Source organism: Rhinolophus hipposideros (genome assembly GCF_964194185.1).
Source record: "Rhinolophus hipposideros genome assembly, chromosome: 5".
Taxonomy (NCBI): domain Eukaryota; kingdom Metazoa; phylum Chordata; class Mammalia; order Chiroptera; family Rhinolophidae; genus Rhinolophus; species Rhinolophus hipposideros.
In genome coordinates, this window is record NC_138051.1 from 20,818,384 (window position 1) to 20,836,108 (window position 17,725).

At 37.0% G+C, this 17,725-nt stretch overlaps 1 protein-coding gene across 7 annotated transcripts in view; it reads right to left on the reverse strand.

Moving 5' to 3' along the window:
* AKAP6 (A-kinase anchoring protein 6) overlaps positions 1-17,725 on the reverse strand; it is a 455,310-nt gene that overhangs the window by 78,033 nt on the left and 359,552 nt on the right. The gene's annotated exons all lie outside the window — the stretch shown is intronic.

The window sequence follows — 17,725 nt, forward strand, 5'->3', positions numbered from 1 at the left end:
AATTACATAGATTTCAGGTGTACAATTCTGTATTACATCATCTATAAATCCCATTGCGTGTTCACCACCCAGCATCAGTTCTCCTTCCATCACCATATATTTGATCCCCCTGGTTTTTAGTTGGATGTTCATTTAGTTGACTAAGATTTACATCTTTATAAACTAAAGTTCACACACACATTTGATCTGTAATTTAAAATATTCCAAATAGAAAAATTCCTGGTCTAGGGTGATTTAATACTTCAGTTAATTTTGGCCAACCTTTGGCTCCAGAGTGCTGCCCATTTCTTATCTTTGTCCCCAAAGGATCAGTCTCAGAGTGGTACAAACAAAATGATCCCTAGGGATTGCGCGACTTCCTTTTCCTAGAAGGTCTCTGACTTCTCGGTTAAGATTTTTTTTTTGTTTTGTTTTTCATTTTTCTTGTACTTAAAAACGCCGGGCTTGAAGAAAAAGTACAGACAGAGAGGAAAAAAAAAACCAGTGCTTTTGGAATGGTTAAAAGCCTATGTTTCCTCATTGATTATTGTAAAACGTTCCCAAACATCACAACTGACTGCAGAACCCTCTCCCCCAATATACATTGTGTTCTAACAAACTGCCAAGTGATTCTCTCCTAAAAAGTGTTAGAGATTATGTACGTGCTATTTAATATGACAGTTTTTATGGTGATTCTCTTCAAATAACCGTATTTGGATATAGAAATTCCTATATTATGGACAGATACGCATGACTATGGCTGTGATTTTTAAATGTACACATAAAAACATCTCTAAGGAGAAAACTAGATTCTGGTTAAAAAATTAAACATATTTACAATTTTAGCACATTTCCAAAATATAGTGGCCATCCCAAAACTTCTTTCATCGAAACATAAAAGTTAGGTTCCTGAGGCCCTTGATAGTACTGCTCCATTGCCCTAACTGAGCTAAGATGAGCACTTTATCAGATCTGATAAGAAAAGCTTTTGTATGAGCAAAGTAGCAAATCAGTGAGTTCAAAACATGCCCAAGCACTTGTGTGATTTTATTCACGTTGAAAGCATGTATCCCAAATTAAATACAATTGAAGCAGCTTAAAGAAAAAGAAGGTGTGAAATCCCTGTTTTGGTTAATAGATCTGCAGCATTCGCGCGCATATGTTTGCATACTTTTAGTTTCATATTTTAATCTTTCATTTACACTAAACATGCACATCATTTGTATTATGTAGACTCCTCCAAGTGTTAGTCGTTTGTGGATCACAGAACAAAATGTTTTAAATAAGGTGATTTACAGCATTTCATAGTATTAATTAATGCTGATCAGGGTGTCAGAGTATCCAAAATTACTTGAATATGCATAATGAAAAACATTAAGGGTTGCTTTAGAGCTCTTTCAGAATTTGGCCTGTGATACATGGGAAATTCTGATTGTATTTTCTAATGGTAGGCAATTACCAGGAATACGTTACTTCAAGATTAAAAAACATACTGTCCAATAGAGTTTTCTGGACTCAAAACTCAACAAGTATTCTAGAAGCCTACACAATGTTTTATTTCTCAGAGTGATGATTGGAGGAGAGAGCAATCTGCTTTATGTAATCAGATATCCCCCTAAAGCTGATACTGCTGACAAAGACTTACGTAATTAATTTCGTAAGACTTCTTTGCAATAATGTTGGGGGAACCAGCATTTCAGGCAGGACGAAGAATCCTATTTAAGTTTTTAGCTTTTGCTATGGGCACTAATTGACAGAGGAAGTCCTCCACCCGCGCCACCTGGGAGCAGCCTGGACCACTTATCACTTTCACTCACGACAAGCTCATACCTTCTTTACCTCAACTTTGAATGGCTCCTACACAGCAGATCAATCAAGAAAGAGAACAGCTTAGGTGTGTCCTATAACATGAGAGTCTTGTGGTAATAAAAATATGGAAAACAAATTTAATTTTAGACATAAAATAATTTTCTCTGTGAAATGTGGTACAAGTAGTCACTGCAACAGCTCCTATAAAAGGTTATTATATTTTTAAAAAGCTTGTCTTATGTATGCTCTCTGTCTTTGTCACCATGTAACCCACTGTATAAACAGCTTGATGAAAGATGTGATTGATGGACAATTCCTTCAAACCATAAAAGCTAAGAGAATCCAGCTAATTGTTAGATGTAGCGGTATGTGTGAGAAAGGCTCTAGAATGTCATGTAATTTAAGGTGAAAGTATTTATTTTAATTTTTGAAGCACTCTGAAGGTTGAATCAGATATGATTTAGGGCCTCAAGCTGCATATGTAATAATGTCCTAAGAGTTACATTTTTTCGATGCTAGTGTGTTTTTGCTCTTCTCTCTCCAACATCTTTTCAGAAGCATTTGACAGGGAGAATCAACTGGCAGCTCTATCCGTTCTTGGCCATCCTATCAAGTCGGGCTACGTTATCCCATGGTGAGAAGATAATTTAATCTTCATATTCATTCCACCCACAGCAGTAAGTGAGCAGAGGCTGCCCCATTGTGTCCTGTAGTCTGGGGATGTTTTGATATAGGCTACGCTTCAATAGCCAAAGATGAGATTAGCAAAGTTAAAGTTTGATGGCTTTTCTTGGGTACTAAGGTAAATAAGCATCCAGTATTTAATTTCCACACAGAACCTGCAGTGGACTTCTCTGTCTAGTCAAAAATAAAATATACTCTATTGAAAGGGCATATTTACATTATTAAGTGTATTTGCTTGGCCAATTCAATTTTGACTCACGAAGCCTCCTAATAGATACACAAATGGTCTAAATTAAAGACACCGGCCACTCCTATTCTAAATGCCACTCCTGGGTGTATATAGAGATATATAAAGAAAAATTTAAAACAGAGTTAAAAATAACCACAAACATTAGCCCAGTTTTAACTAAGAATGTAATAAAGTTTTAAAAAGTTCTCATTTAGGTTTTATTTTTTAAAAGCACAAATGCTAAAACTGAATTATAACACAAAGCCAGCAAAAACAAGGATTTTTGAAGTAAATATAATTAGAAATGCAGGAAAACTTGATTGAGATAACTTTTTTTGACAGTTATGCTAAAGGCTTTTTTCCCCTCCTCAAACCTTTTTTTTTTTTTTTTTTTTTTTTTTTTTTTTTGTTAAAAATCACACCGAAAATTCTGCTGCCCAAATGGAGACTGGAACAATGCCTTGAAACAGTGTTAATTGTCACCATGGAAACCAGAAGAATAAGCCATTTTGAAACTGGTATAGAAGGCACACATTGAGCAACTCAAGCATTTTTCTGCCTCCCTCAATGTTAAAGAACAAGATGCCTTGTCACTGTGAGGTCAGAGAAAGAAAGCATCATGAAAGCGCTGTAGATGCTCACTGTCTAGTAAATAAAAAAATAAATAAAGAAAAATAAACTACCTACAGCTAATGCTGTAAGACTCTACCCAGTGAATCTTTTGAAATAGAAAGATCATCAAAAGATGGCCAGGATTGGGGGATGGATTCCACCTAAGCAAAACTTCAGGGCTATATTATGTGAACCTTGCCCCCAAAGCTCCCTGGGAATTCTGCTGTTGTAATAAAACTTCAGAAGAGGAAAGAAAAAAGGCAGCATGATGGAATTCAAAATAATGCTCTAAAAGCACACAGAGAGATTAAGACATCCATTGTAAGACTTTTGTATGGTGCTTCTGTTGGTTATGTTGAAAGGACACCAGACATTGCTGAGCGGAGAGTGGAGTTTTGGCTACAAGAAACATAAGAATTAAACCAAAGCATTTTCTCAACTATTAGAATAGGGCTGTCCGATTCGGGGTCTTCAAGGTTTGAGTAGTTACATCTTACATCATATTTTAACTGGGCTTTATGCGACTTTACATTAGGAAGAGTTAAAGCAAGGAAAACGATCTAGTTATGAGAATGACAGATATAATAATCAAGATATTTGAATATCTCTCCCAGTGCAAAGTAATACCACAAACACCTCTATATTCAGCATAATCCACTTTCCTATAAACATACAACAGATAGACAGACAGGCAGACGGACAGAGAAAACATACGGAGAGAAAAAAAATTAGTCTATCAACCAGAAAGCCTATGCTAGGAACACAACAAAACACCAAACTACTGGCACAATTACGTGTACATATGCGTTTTGCACGAAAATGCAGGGATGTGTCTGTCTGTGACTCTGATATTGTGTTTTCTGGCTAGTGTTTGCCCTCCTCATGTGAGGCTTCATGGTGGCCCCTCAGCAAGTCCATGCCTAATGCCATTCAATGGTGAACAAAGAGTCTTTTTGTATGAAAGTCCGGGGTCCACAGCTCAGCTGTACAAGCCGAGTGCAGGAATCTGCTAGAGGCCAGTGTCGCCTCTGCAGCAGCTCTTGTGCTGCCCCCCTTTTTCAGAACCCCAGTGTCCGGCAGCTCACAATGCATGTGATGTTTCACATGGAGCTAATATCACCAACACTTAGGAAAAGGTGTTCAAGACTGAGGAAGTGGGTTGAAGCCCAAGACAAATAACAGTCGTTATTTCTCGCCAACTCCTTGTATTTTACCATTTAGCAATTTATGGTGAATAATTGCACAGAGAAATTATAAAGACTCCTACAATTGTCCTTGTAAATTAATAATAGGCTTTCTTGATTGGGATAAATTTGCTGCTGAGCCTTTGGAAAAAAAATTAAAAAGTGCAATGTCATTTAAAATTGCCAGAACTCGCACAGCAAATTACATCTGAGGTTAAGAATTGAGCTTCCCCCCCTCTTCTAGCTTATTCCATTTGCATGATCTGGAAATCACATTACATTGGCCATGTATTGTTAATTGGACATAGATTGCATTATCTTTAATATAAATCAAACTACAAATATTAAAATGAATTGCAAATTCCCTAATAGAAGATCATAAAACAATCTTTTTTAAAGTATCTCCCATTAATAATTTAATTCCAATTATATCACTCAGAAAACTTAAGTAGGAAACCTGGCAACTTATTTCTCCAATCATTTCTTTTACATAACAAATACCTAAGCCTTTTTAAATAAATACCCAGAGCAGAATTCCTTATTGTGGAACAAAAGTAAAAACACCAATAACTGAAAACTTTTCATGCCAATTTCACAAAGAATACTGCGTAAGAACACCAAACCTGCCTGTCTCGTCCCTTCTCTACCCAACTCCAGGACAAGAAAAGTCTCCTCTAGGAAAGATTGACTAAGTTTAAAAAACGACTGTAATTATTTTTAGGTTGGTGCAAAAGTAATTGCGGTTTTTGCCATTATTTTTAACCTTTTCAATCGCAATTACTTTTGCACCAACCTAAAGCTAACTCTTTAGAATTCTAAAATTGATTATTGTTCTTCTATTTATTTTTAAAAAGCTTCTCTTGTCCCTCAGATTTTTCTATAAATTTGATATCATTCTGAAGCCTTGGCGTGGCCTTTAATGAGTTTATATTAAATATTTAATACTGTTTAGAGCATAGCCACTACTACCCAAAACAGTTATATTCCCAGCAGTCCCACTGTTTCAGGCAGAGGACTTGATTGATCCTCCTAGCCTGAATTGAGTAGAATGAAAAGAAGCAGTTGGAAAATAGCTGCAATCATTTAATGCAGATGACCTCTGACAGCCTCGCAGCTCTTCTATCTGAACAGAAATTTGCATGGGGTCTCTGTGCAGAGGAACAATGTAACCTAAATGGTAGACAATCTTTATTCTAATGAAGTGGGTGTCAAGGTCAATGTAAAACTGCAATGATAAATGGTGCACCACTAGGCAAGAGAAGTTGCATAGGCATTGTAGTGCTTTCACATTAATTGAAGACTGCAATGCAGAGCGTGAAAAGCACAAGCCTCTCTTTTCACCATAATGTGTTAATACGCCAATGCTGAAATGATTTCTTCAAGATGTTTGCCTGTTGACATGTATCTTCTTGCAAAAGTAATGCAAATATGGAATTATGGCACAACAGGACATTTTCAGTATTTAGTGTTTTCCTGGATTAGAATTACAAAAATCTAAATAAAAGTCGCCCCACAGCATCCTGACACCTAATGTAATTCCTTTGATCTCCTTTTCTTTTCTTTTTCTATGTAGACCTGTCTTTAATTAGTTTCAACCAAGCAACCTTTTATAGAAGTCTTTGCTGGGTACTTTCGTACTGAACTAACTGTAAAAGAGAACTGAGGACAGGAGAACCATTCAAATATTTCCCCCCTTACTTCTAAGGTTTATGCTTAGTCTGCGATTAAGATCTTCAGGTGTTGTTTGTCCTGAATGAAAATGTAATGAAAAGCCTATGTTTGGAAAACAAATTAACAATTTTCTAGCGTGAAAACTAAAAACTGTAATCTGGTCGTTTGACATTGTCAAAATGACTATACAGCAATAATTACACCATTTCTTCAGTTGATCTAGCAATTTTGTGGCAGTCAATATTTTTCATTATATAAAAATAAGGACAGTAAGTTGCTTTCAAAAAAAAAAAAAATCCTGATCTACTTAAGCCTGAAAAGGGGACATTGTTTGCTAATACACTCATTAGCAACGAAGCATTTTAACTTCATCAATTAAACAGGAAACGGAGTTGCATCATTAGTTTCACAATTTGCTAAAATACTGATAAGAGCATATTCTAAACCATTTGAGAAACATTTTCAGGCTCAACATATAATATGTTATAAACTCGATGCATTTTTATGGTTGGCATTTTTTGATTCTGGTAGATTCTGATATACTAACTTTCCAACACCAAGCTTCCTACTACAAATAGATTTTAACAATGGAATTACAGTTACACTAGTCAGAAATGGTCTTGTAGGTCTCTTGGTCTGTAATCTTGGTGACTAGAAAGCTATTAGTATGACTTACTTTAAAATAAATAATATTGCTAGTTTGCAACTCTGATGTAAAAACAAACTGTCTCAAATAGAAATCAACATTCCTGAAATGGTAATTCGGAGGAAAAAAGAAATCTCAATATGAAGCAGGATAGTGAAAACGGAAAAAAAAAAGTTACTGATGAAACTGTTTAAAAAACTGTACAGCTTCATCTGTGTGTGATTTGTCAGGTCTGAAGCTTTGACGTGCCCAAGGGGCAGACCCCAGCGGGGAGTAGGCTGCCGAGCTAAATAGCTGTGAAAGAAGTCTTAATGTAGGATGGAATTCAAACTAACCTTGACATGACCTCGGGAAAAATATGCAAAAAGTAAAATGAATGCACTCTGCAAGATACATCCTAATTTTGTGGTGAAGCTGGTTAGTTTTACAAACATAACTGAGACCTTAAAAGAAAAACAGAGAGCTAGTAAAAAGGGAAAACTTTGGAATTCAGGCAAAAAAAAAATGTAAGCAGGCATGATGTGTTACTGTGAAGGCATGTGAACCATTTGGAAAGAATCCAAATAAAAACCCACACCGAACAATATTGTTGTCAGCCTGTCTATTCAGGAAAATTGTTTTTTTTAGGTTGAATATAAATGACACAAAGCCAAGATTACATCATTGCATTACAAAGTCTGTTGTGGCTTTTAGCTGAACAAGCTCCATGGATCTATGGGTTTAGGACAGTAATTCAGTAAGGAGATTTTAATGTGTTATTTTTCCTCCAGTGTCAATAAAAAATAGAGGAATTTAAGGAGGAAATATCGTGGGTGCTCCCTAGTCTGTTTCTTGCTTTTGATCTGTATTTGTAAGCCAAACTCATGTTTTAGTTGATGCATGGAGTCTTGATTTGACTTTCTTACAAATTTTGCCTGTTTTGAAGTGATCCGCTTAGGAGGAAGGCATTTGTTCTAGCTCCCCGGCTAAGAACTGGCTCACTCATTGGACATATGGAAATTTTAATTGAGTGTCAACTTGTGTAGAAATTCAATCCTATTACCTTCTCAGTGCAATTTCATAGCAATACCAGTTATTTACTATACTACTAACCAGATTTTAAACATAATTAAATTGCTAAGAACATACACCTAGAATCTAATGACTTAAATCCCTACAGTAATGATGTGAATTTCTGGATCAGGTATATGTGCTCCTGTTAGATTTTCATAAGCCAAAAAGTGAGTTGCAATCATTTGGAAGCATGGAAGTATGGGAGTTTTGTTGAGAACCTGTTCAACAACCACATGTAAAGATCACTGCTTAGTGACGATATTATGCCAAGGGCTCTTTTTCTGTCTAGTCTTATTCAATATTTTTATTAATGACATATGGAAATAAAATATGTGTGTGGCATGATGATCAGATTGCCAGATTATATTAAACTCACTGATCAATAAAGAATAATCAATATTTTAGCTCAGAGATCATAAACTTAAATACCTACTCGTAGTAGTGTACTAGTAACCTGGCTAGGGGACAGTATGAACCCTGATTTGTAGTGTTTGCTGATTTCCTTGGTATAAATACTCTCACTATGGCAGATTCCAAGCTAGCAAGATTCCAAGCTACCAATGGTTGCTACTGCTGGCAAAATTCCTGAATATTAACAATCAGATCGCATAAGCCAGCACTAGCCAGCTCCCCACTACCTGGCAGCTAATGTAAAGGAGTTGAGTTGAACATAGATAAATCCTCTTCCATCTTTCATCTTCCAACTATCGCTAGTGTCATGGAAAAAAGAGAACTATTTTCTCTACTAAAAGAAAGAAACAACAACATAAATATGATGATTACCAACAACTGATCTCAGTGAAGAGGAAGTAAGAAGTCGTATGGGAAATAAGACTGGTAGTAGAAGTGGAGGACAGGAAATTAAAAGTTCTATCTAAAAGGGGCAACCACTACCAACTGTTTCCCCGTGGGAATACGGCTTGTGTATGACCAGATACATTCTCATTTTAAGAGAAGACAGAAATGTATATTTTTATGTGAAATTTCTTAATTTGTATATGTTGAATTAAAACTTTTAACACTGTGCAGGCCAATCTATGTCTCTGAGTTGGATCTGAAGTAGTAGGCAACTACTTTACAATGTCTATTTTAGATGATATTAGACTCTAAATGGCATACAACATGCTGACATAATAGATTCAATCTAAGAAGGACATAGGACAAACGTTAAGCCAGACAATTAATAACCATGCCCGTCCTCCACCAAAAAAATAAAAAATAAAAATACAAAAATGGCATAATAAATGGAGGTAGGGCTAGGTTTCAATTGTCTTTAGGTTCAGTGAGTCAACAGACAGTAAAAGGTAAATGGAAATGTAAAAAACAAACAAAAAAAATTATGATTTGGGGCTGGACTGGGACAAACACAGGGAATAAACTAAGAAAGGTAACAGGTAGATCAGTTTAACTGTGGTTTACTAGCCCCTAACCTGCAGTTCTGGTTCTGGTAGGGTTCCGTTTTCCAAGAGGGACCTAGACAACATATCAAATACCCAAAGGACAGCTTTCAAGGACGGGAGAAGATTCAATACTTCTCCAAGAAGCAAGTTGTTGAAGAAGCTGGAGATATTCAGCCCAGGGGTAAAGAACAGTTGAAGACGAAAGAAGAGAGGTAAGGATATGTTAGCAGACTTTAAATGTGTAGGGGACTTTTACATCGAAAATATTAATCTGTTTCATCTAACCTCAGAGATCAGGCTTAGGATCAGAGGCTGAATGTAGGACTGTAGCTTGGGCAACAGTGAGTTCCCATTGATCGGCAGTATTTAGGCAGAGACCACAAGTCTACCTGGTGGGGATATTTTATAAATTAATGAGGCACTGAATGATGATGGGCCTAGAAAATAAGGTCTAAAGTTCCTGTCTCTTTTAGAAAATTGAGCTTCTTTGAGCCCCCATTCACTAGATCAGCCATAACAATCACATTATTATGCGTAGGAGAAATGCCAAGACCGAAAAACATCAAGTTAAAAAGAACCTATCACGAGCTGGCAGAAGACTCAGATGTAAGATTCTCATGCGGAGAAACCTAGAACAGCAATGCAGCAAAGACACAACCACATAAAATGTAAGTTATAGACTCTAAACTCAAGATAGGACACACAGAATGAAAAGAAAAGCCAAGGTTACCTGAAAGTAGCAAATCATCTTCCCTTGGTCCTACTTTAGAGAAGTATTTCATTGAATTTGAAGTATTTCATTAAATGAAACCTTTCGGGTCCTTTTTTGATCAATATTTTATAGGAAGCTTCTACTTCCTGTAGGATTCCTATATTCTGCTTCTGCATAGGATTTATGCAATTAGGTTCACACTTTATTTAAAAAATGCTATTTTTCAATTACAGTTGACATACAATATTATATTAGTGTCAGGTGTACAACATAGTGATTAACCATTCATAAAACTTACAAGTGATCGCTCCAATAAATCTAGTCTGACACTGTACACTATTATCACAATATTATTGACTATATACCCTATGTTATACTTTATATCCCCATGACAATTTTTCAAGTACCAATTTACACTTCTTAATCTCTTTCCTTTTTTCACCCATTTCCCCAATCTCCTCTCATCTGGCAACCATCAAAATTTTTTCTGTATCTATGAGTTTGCTTCTGTTGTTTGTTTTTTTTGTTTGTTTTTGTTTAGAGTCCACATGTAAGTGATATCATAAGGTATTTGTCTTTCTCTATGTGACTTTTTTCACTCAGCATAATACTCTCTAGGTCCATCCATGTTGTCGCACGTGGCAAGATTTCATTGTTTTTATGGCTGAGTAATATCCCATTGTATCTATGTAACACTTCTTTATCCATTCGTTTATTGATGGACAATTATATCCCGGCTACTATAAGTAATGCTGCAATGAACATATGGATGCATATGTCTTTTTGAATTAGATTTTTGGGCGCTAACCTTGTAAATAACTGCTTTTTTTCTTGCTGCCTTTAAGATTCTCTCTTTGCCTTTAACCTTTGGCATCTTAATTATGATGTGTCTCGGTGTGGACCTCTTTGGATTCATTTTGTTTGGGACTCTCTGGACTTCCTGGGTTTGTATGTATACTTCCTTTGCCAAGTTTGGGAAGTTTTCTGTCATTATTTCTTCAAAAAGGTTTTCAATTCCTTGCTTTGTCTCTTTTCCTTCTGGTACTCCTATGATGCAAATGTTGGTACACTTGATATTGTCCCAAAGACCTCTTAAATTATCCACACTTTTTTGGATTCTTTTTCTTTTTGCTGTTCTGACTGGGTGTTTTCTGCTACCTTATCTTCCAAATTGCTGATTTGATCTTATGCTTCATCTAATTTACTGTTGATTCCCTCTACTGTATTCTTCATTTTAGTTTTGTATTCTGCATTTCTGACTGGTTCTTTTTTATGTTTTCTATCTTCACTTTTATGTTCCTGTCTCTTTGTTGAAGTTTACATTGAGATCACTGGGCATCCTTATAACTAGCATTTTGAACTCTGTGTCTAGTAGTTTGCTTGTCTCCATTTTGTTTAGTTCTTTTTCTAGAATTTTGTTCTGTTCTTTCATTTAGGACATGTTTTTTTGTTTCCTCATTTTGGCTGCCTCTCTGTGTTTGTTTCTATATACTAGACAGAGCTGCTATGTCTCCCAGTCTTGGTAGTATGGCCTTATGCAGTAGGTGTCTTATGGGGCCCAGTGGCACAGTTCCCTGGTCACCTGAGCCTGGTGTTCCAGGTGTGTCCCTTGTGTTTGGTGTGTGTGTCCTCATGTTGAAATTGAGCCTTGGTTGCTGTTGTCACATCAGTGGAAGGGATTGACCCTCAGGTTGATTGGCTGTGAGGACTGGCTGTGACTACAGTGGAGGAGCTGTGGTGCAGAGGCTGACCCTGTGGAGCAGGATTTACTTTAGTGGGGTGGTGGTGCCTACCTAGTCTTCCCTTTGGGTGTGTCATTTATGGAGGTGGTTGGGTGGTATTCTGGTGTGGTATGAAGCTGATCACCAAGTGTGTTGGTTCTGGGGCCTCTTGGGAGCCCAAGGTGCACAGCCTGGAGCCACTTGGTATGAGCTAGAAAGTGACCTGCAGAAGGTTACCACTTGTGTTGGACCAGGAGGTACCTGAGAGAGGCTAAGCTGCAAACTGAGGCTGGCTGCTGCTAGTGCTAGGATTGGGGCTGCTTAGCAAGAGGTAGGGGGCACACCAATGCCAGATGCTGCTTGCTTGGCATTTGTGAAGCTTTGGGAGATTTTTTAAAAGTCTGCAGCATGAACCAAGACAGGGCATTTGTATGAAAAAGCCACTGAGAGTGTCTCGGGTGGGCCCTCAAGGTGGTTGGAGTGGGGTCTCAGGGAATTACGAGGGTGGGTGAACAGTGTTAGCTACATTGATGAAGACCAAGATATGGTGCCCATGCTGGGTTCGGGGAGGGCTCAACGAAAGAACAATGTCTGCTGCCAGCACTTGTGTCTGGGTGAAAGCTGCCCTTCTAGCCCTTGTCCTGAAGCCAGACAATTCAGTTGTATGTCTGTATGTCCCTGATGCCTTTTGAGCTGATGCCCCATTTATAGAGCTCAGAGTGAGTGAGTCCATCAACAAGTAAGTCCATGTGCAGGCCCTTTAAGAGGAACAGCTGGGACTCCAGTAGCACTCCATCTCACTCAACCACAATTTCCGTTTTTACAGCCAGAAGTTATGGGGACTTCTCTTCCCAGCACTGGAACCCTGGGCTGAGGAGTGCGGTGTGGGGCTGAGACTCCTCGCTCTTCAGGAGGGACCTCTGCAGCAAAGATAGATGTCCCAATTTTTAACCATCACACGTGGGTGTGGGACCAGCCCATTCCACATCTCTGTCCCTCCTACCAGTCTCGAGGAGGCTTCTTCTGTATGTCCTTAGTTATAGGACTTCTGTTCAGCTAGATTTCAGGCAGTTCTCAGTGATGGTTGTTCTGTAGTTTAGATGTAATTTTGAGTGGTCGTGGGAGGTGGTGAGCACAGCATTTACTTACTCCACCATCTTCACCAGAAGCCAGTTAGACCCATATTTCAATAAGGTCCTTCATGTAGAATTTTTTTTAAGACATAAAGTTCACAAATGCCATTTTCAAAAATCTTCTACCATTAACATAGAACACATAGAACCTTCTTTCACAGATATCTAAGAAATGTGTTATAACCCTTGCTGCCAGCAGTGTGGGCATAATGGCAATTTCTCCTCCATGCTATGAAACTTCATGGCAGTGCTGTATTATGTCGAAATCTGCACATCTCAATGGGTTTTCTGTGCAATCCAATGCACTTCAGTGATGATGTGGATCATTGCCATAATACATCATGACTAGTCTAATTACGGTTTCATTATGATGCACCATATCAGAGCTGTTGTAATGTCATGTCAGCACAAAGTAAGAATAGTTATGCAATTATGTAATATCTGTTAGAGTATGCAATGTAGGATGGAAAAAAGACACGAGGAGCAGCAATTAATGCAATGAAACTCGGTTTCCTCCTTTAAAAAAGTTTCCAGCTTAAAAGTATCTTTTTTTTCCACCTCTCAAACTAAACAAATATCTCCAAACACATCTGTTTTTGTTTACTTGGGCAACACTATATAATTTAATGGATTTTTAAAAAATAAAGCAAAATATGAAGAGAAAAAAGAAATCCCTGACTTTAGTTGTTCTCCACATCACAAAAGAATGAGATTCGCCTTATATGTGCTACAAGAAATCCAGTAAAACTTAAGCATATTAAATCAAAAGTCCACTGAAGACTTACTCTTATGCAAACTTCAAATACAACATCACATTCCTCTATCTTCCTTGGTCTCTGGTGTAGACATAGGACTTCTTGCCTCACTCCCTAAAACTTGATTGACCAGCTATTTCTTAAATAAACAAACTGTGATAATGCAATAAAGCATTAATACCATATTTACTTCTCTAAATTATGACCATAAATATTCACTTGCCTTTAGTCTGGCTGTCAAAATACACCCAACTATCTGTAAAAGTAGAAATCTTGTTATTTGTCTTATAAATTTGAAGAATAAACTCTCAAAGGATGAGGGCTATGCCTTTTTTGGTCAACCACGGAGAGTCCTGAATATATGAGGCCTTCAGAAAACAGAGTCAATGAATGGTTTCTTAAACTAAGCAATACATGAACTGCTGTTTGTTGTTTTAATATACATCCATAGGAGCATTTATCTATCAAAGCTTACCCCGTATCTCTCTAGCTAAATTGCAGGACTGTTCAATGCGAGTATTTATAATAGAAATGCTGATGAAGCCTAAACTATGGATGTATATGGTTGTGCAGCAGCAACCATTTCAAATATAGATATATTTTTAGCATTAGGAGGCACCAAGTTTGTTTAAATCTGGACTTTTTTTTTTTTTTTTTTTTTTTACAATTGCGAGTAATGTTAATAGCACACTGTAAATGTTAAGGCTAAGTGTGCAATGTCAAAATAGATTGAATCTCTCTGAAAATTGGAAATTCAGGCTTTTCAAATGTAATCCAGATGTTTGGCTTTTATTCAGATTTCAAGAAAGAGGGAACTAATATGATATAAAATTCATACATGCATATTTCATTAGTGCCTTTTGTATCGCTGAATTAAACATTCTGAAACGTGCTTTTCCCAAATCACATAGAGTTTTAAACCAAAGCCTTTGCCAAGATGTTGTGCACCTCAAAAATAATGCCAAATTAATTTCATAAGGAAGAGACCATATATTTCTTACGTTAGCTCTGTTGGTAATATCTCTTCAAAGAGAGTATTTTGCTTTCTCTTTGAGGATGACAAGAAAAATGAGAGGTAGAGCACTGGAGCCATTGTAGTTTATCAAAATATATTGCTGCACAACATGGTTACTTAGGAAATCTATGAGAATCAGTGGCCTAAATGAAGGCTGAAAGCTCTATCTCCCATATTGTCATCATCAAAAACTACCTTTTCAGGTTTAGTGCAAATGGACATTCCTCAGAGACTGCAGACTTCGGCATTGAGAAGCATATCCAGAACTCACCATGTGATAGTAGGTGTTAGGACAGAGCCGATCAAAGTATTTCCAAGGTCGTCTGCTCCCAAAACACAATGGAAATGCCATCATACCTTTATGCTTTCACATCATGGCTTTTTCCTCCCAGGGTGTTTTTAGCCTTTCAAAGGGTTTTCACATCTGTAACCTTAATAGACCCATAATGTTATGGGATTGTTCTTGGTGACTGCCCAAATCCCTGTATAGTTAAGTGTTTGATACTTTAGGCCACTTTTTGAGGGTACTCTGGTGGCTTCACACCAGATGAGGGTGGATGTGGTTTCAGAATTAGATTATAAGCTCCTGGAATGGAGTGCTTAAGGTCAGGGACTATGTGAGGCTCACCCTCTACCTCTGCAACTCTTAGCATTATGGCATAAATATAGAAGGGAGCTGGGAAATATTTATTCATTGGAATTTTCCCAAAAGAAAGACCAGGTGAGCCTGTATCAGCTATTCAAATATATGCCAGGTATAGTATTAGTACAGATATGAGTAGAGATTGCCTTATTTATCTTTGAATTTCATGCTCAGTGAAAACCATATTTGGTCAAAACATTTATACAGAAATATTATTCTCAATTTTTACATAGAAACCATGAACAAAGTTAATTGTTTCCCATGGCCAGGAATGGTTAACATAAGAAAAGCTTCTATAAAATGTATCAAAGAAAAGAGGAAGGTGACAGCAACTTTTTAAATATTTAAGGACACCTTTTGTGAGTTTAGTGTTTTCTCACAGCAATAACATTTGATCAGAATGAAAGAGGCTGGGTCCAATTTCCAATTCCAACAGCAGTCTGCTATAGACTTTAAAAACTTTCCATTCCAGCCTTTCTTTTTTTTTCTTGTTTTCTTTTTTTTTTTTTTCCTTTTGGGTACGTGTCCATATTTACCAGACAAAGATTTTAAGAAAACAAATTTTAGAGGTTTCAGGCTCTAAGCTTTAAGCACTGTTTGTTGCTCCCTCCTCAGAAAGCTTTACAGTCATTTAAATAGAGTGTTCTCTTTTCTGTTCTCCTACGGCAAGCCCATGGGGAAAATTAGTAATATCACTTATGTCTCACAGTTTAACAATTGATACATAGAAGCTAAATGACTTGCCCAAGGTCAGTAAGACAGTGGTAAAACCCAGCAATAGAATTTTCAGTTGAAATTTCAGCTTAGTTTGCAAGGCCATGCTGTTATTCTTAAAAAGCAGAGAACCATATGATTTCACTGATATGTGGTATATACACCAAAAACAAGAACAACAAAAAACAACAAGAAAAACAAATGAGAAACAGAAACTCATAGACACAGACAATAGTTTAGTGGTTACCAGAGGGTAAGGGGGATGGGGGGTGGGAGATGAGGGTAAAGGGGATCAAATATATGGTGATGGAAGGAGAACTGACTCTGGGTGGTGAACACACAATGGGATTTATAGATGATGTAATACAGAATTGTACACCTGAAATCTATGTAACTTTACTAACCATTGTCATCACAATAAACTTTAATTAAAAAAAAATACATCTTTAGATATCAGTCTGGAAGTCTGAGGAAATTGATGGCCCCTGAGAGTAAAATGTAAATAAGGTCAAGAATGCCATTCAAAGTGACTTTGGAGTGGTCAAAACACACTTAAAAAGCCCACCCTCATTGGCTTCAATGGCCAGATTCATCTTGGTGTAGACTCATCCTCCAAACCTCCATAGATGTTTAGTAGCATGAGGTTGAGGCGAGCAGGGAAGATAGGAGAGTTCTCATTGACAGCCATACCAGTTGTTCAGAAGACTGATGGCCCATAGTTTAAAGAAGCTCTAGGGTACAGGTGAAAATTTATTAGTATAAACTGAGAGTATGAAGAGCAAACCTGGATAACCACTTTTGAGCATTTTTCTGTCACCATGTTTACAGAACTCGGTGATTAAATGGTTATGTGTGTAAGAGAGCCTGCCATAAACATTCAAGGAAGTTGATTAGAACAGCTTCATTAAAGAGAAACATAGAATGTGCACTGTGTGTGTTTGTGTGTGTGTGTGCATGTGCAATCACAAGAGTGTTAAAGTAAGGTAGAGAAAGGAGTAAAGATTTAGAGAACAAAATGATGGACAGGCATAGATGGAAGGAGAGAAAGGATAAGTAAATAAGGGAGATTACAAAGGTTTAACCAGATAAGGGAAACAAAATCTAGTCTATGGAAAATAAACAATAAAAACTACATAAAAATAAGTAGTATTGCATAAGAAGAAGGAAATCACAGCTAGAGAGAAGGTCTTCAGTGAATGATTTCCCTGAAAGAATCAGATGAAAGGACATCATAATGATGACTTAAATTTTTGTATAAGGGCTGCAATCATTCACTAAGAGGAACAAAAAGAGGCAGAAGAACCAGGATGTGGCCATTTACCATAGCTTACCGCCATAATGACAGATAATCTTTCAAGAATAAATAGGTACTAAAACTTGTGACTTAGAGGATTTTCCTGAAGCACCATTAATAGGGAGCCCCTTCACTGGGCACCACCTTCCCTCTGACTGTTACTTCTGCTTTTGCTCTATTGGTGACTTGCTACACAACCTGATGGAAGTCATTTCACATCTATCATCATCCCATATGTAAAACAGGGACAATGATATACTCACTACTTATCCATTGCAGGTATTTTAAGAAGTAATTGGATCGTGTTTGTATAAAATTTCAGATCTCTATGTAAAGCCACCATTTTTTAGAAAATGTTTTCAATTTTAAAACACTTTACTTTTGTAATAAAATTGTTTGGTCTATTATCCATTTGCAAGTAAGACTGCAAATTTCCTATTGTTTTTAATTTCTGTCTTAGAAATAAGTATT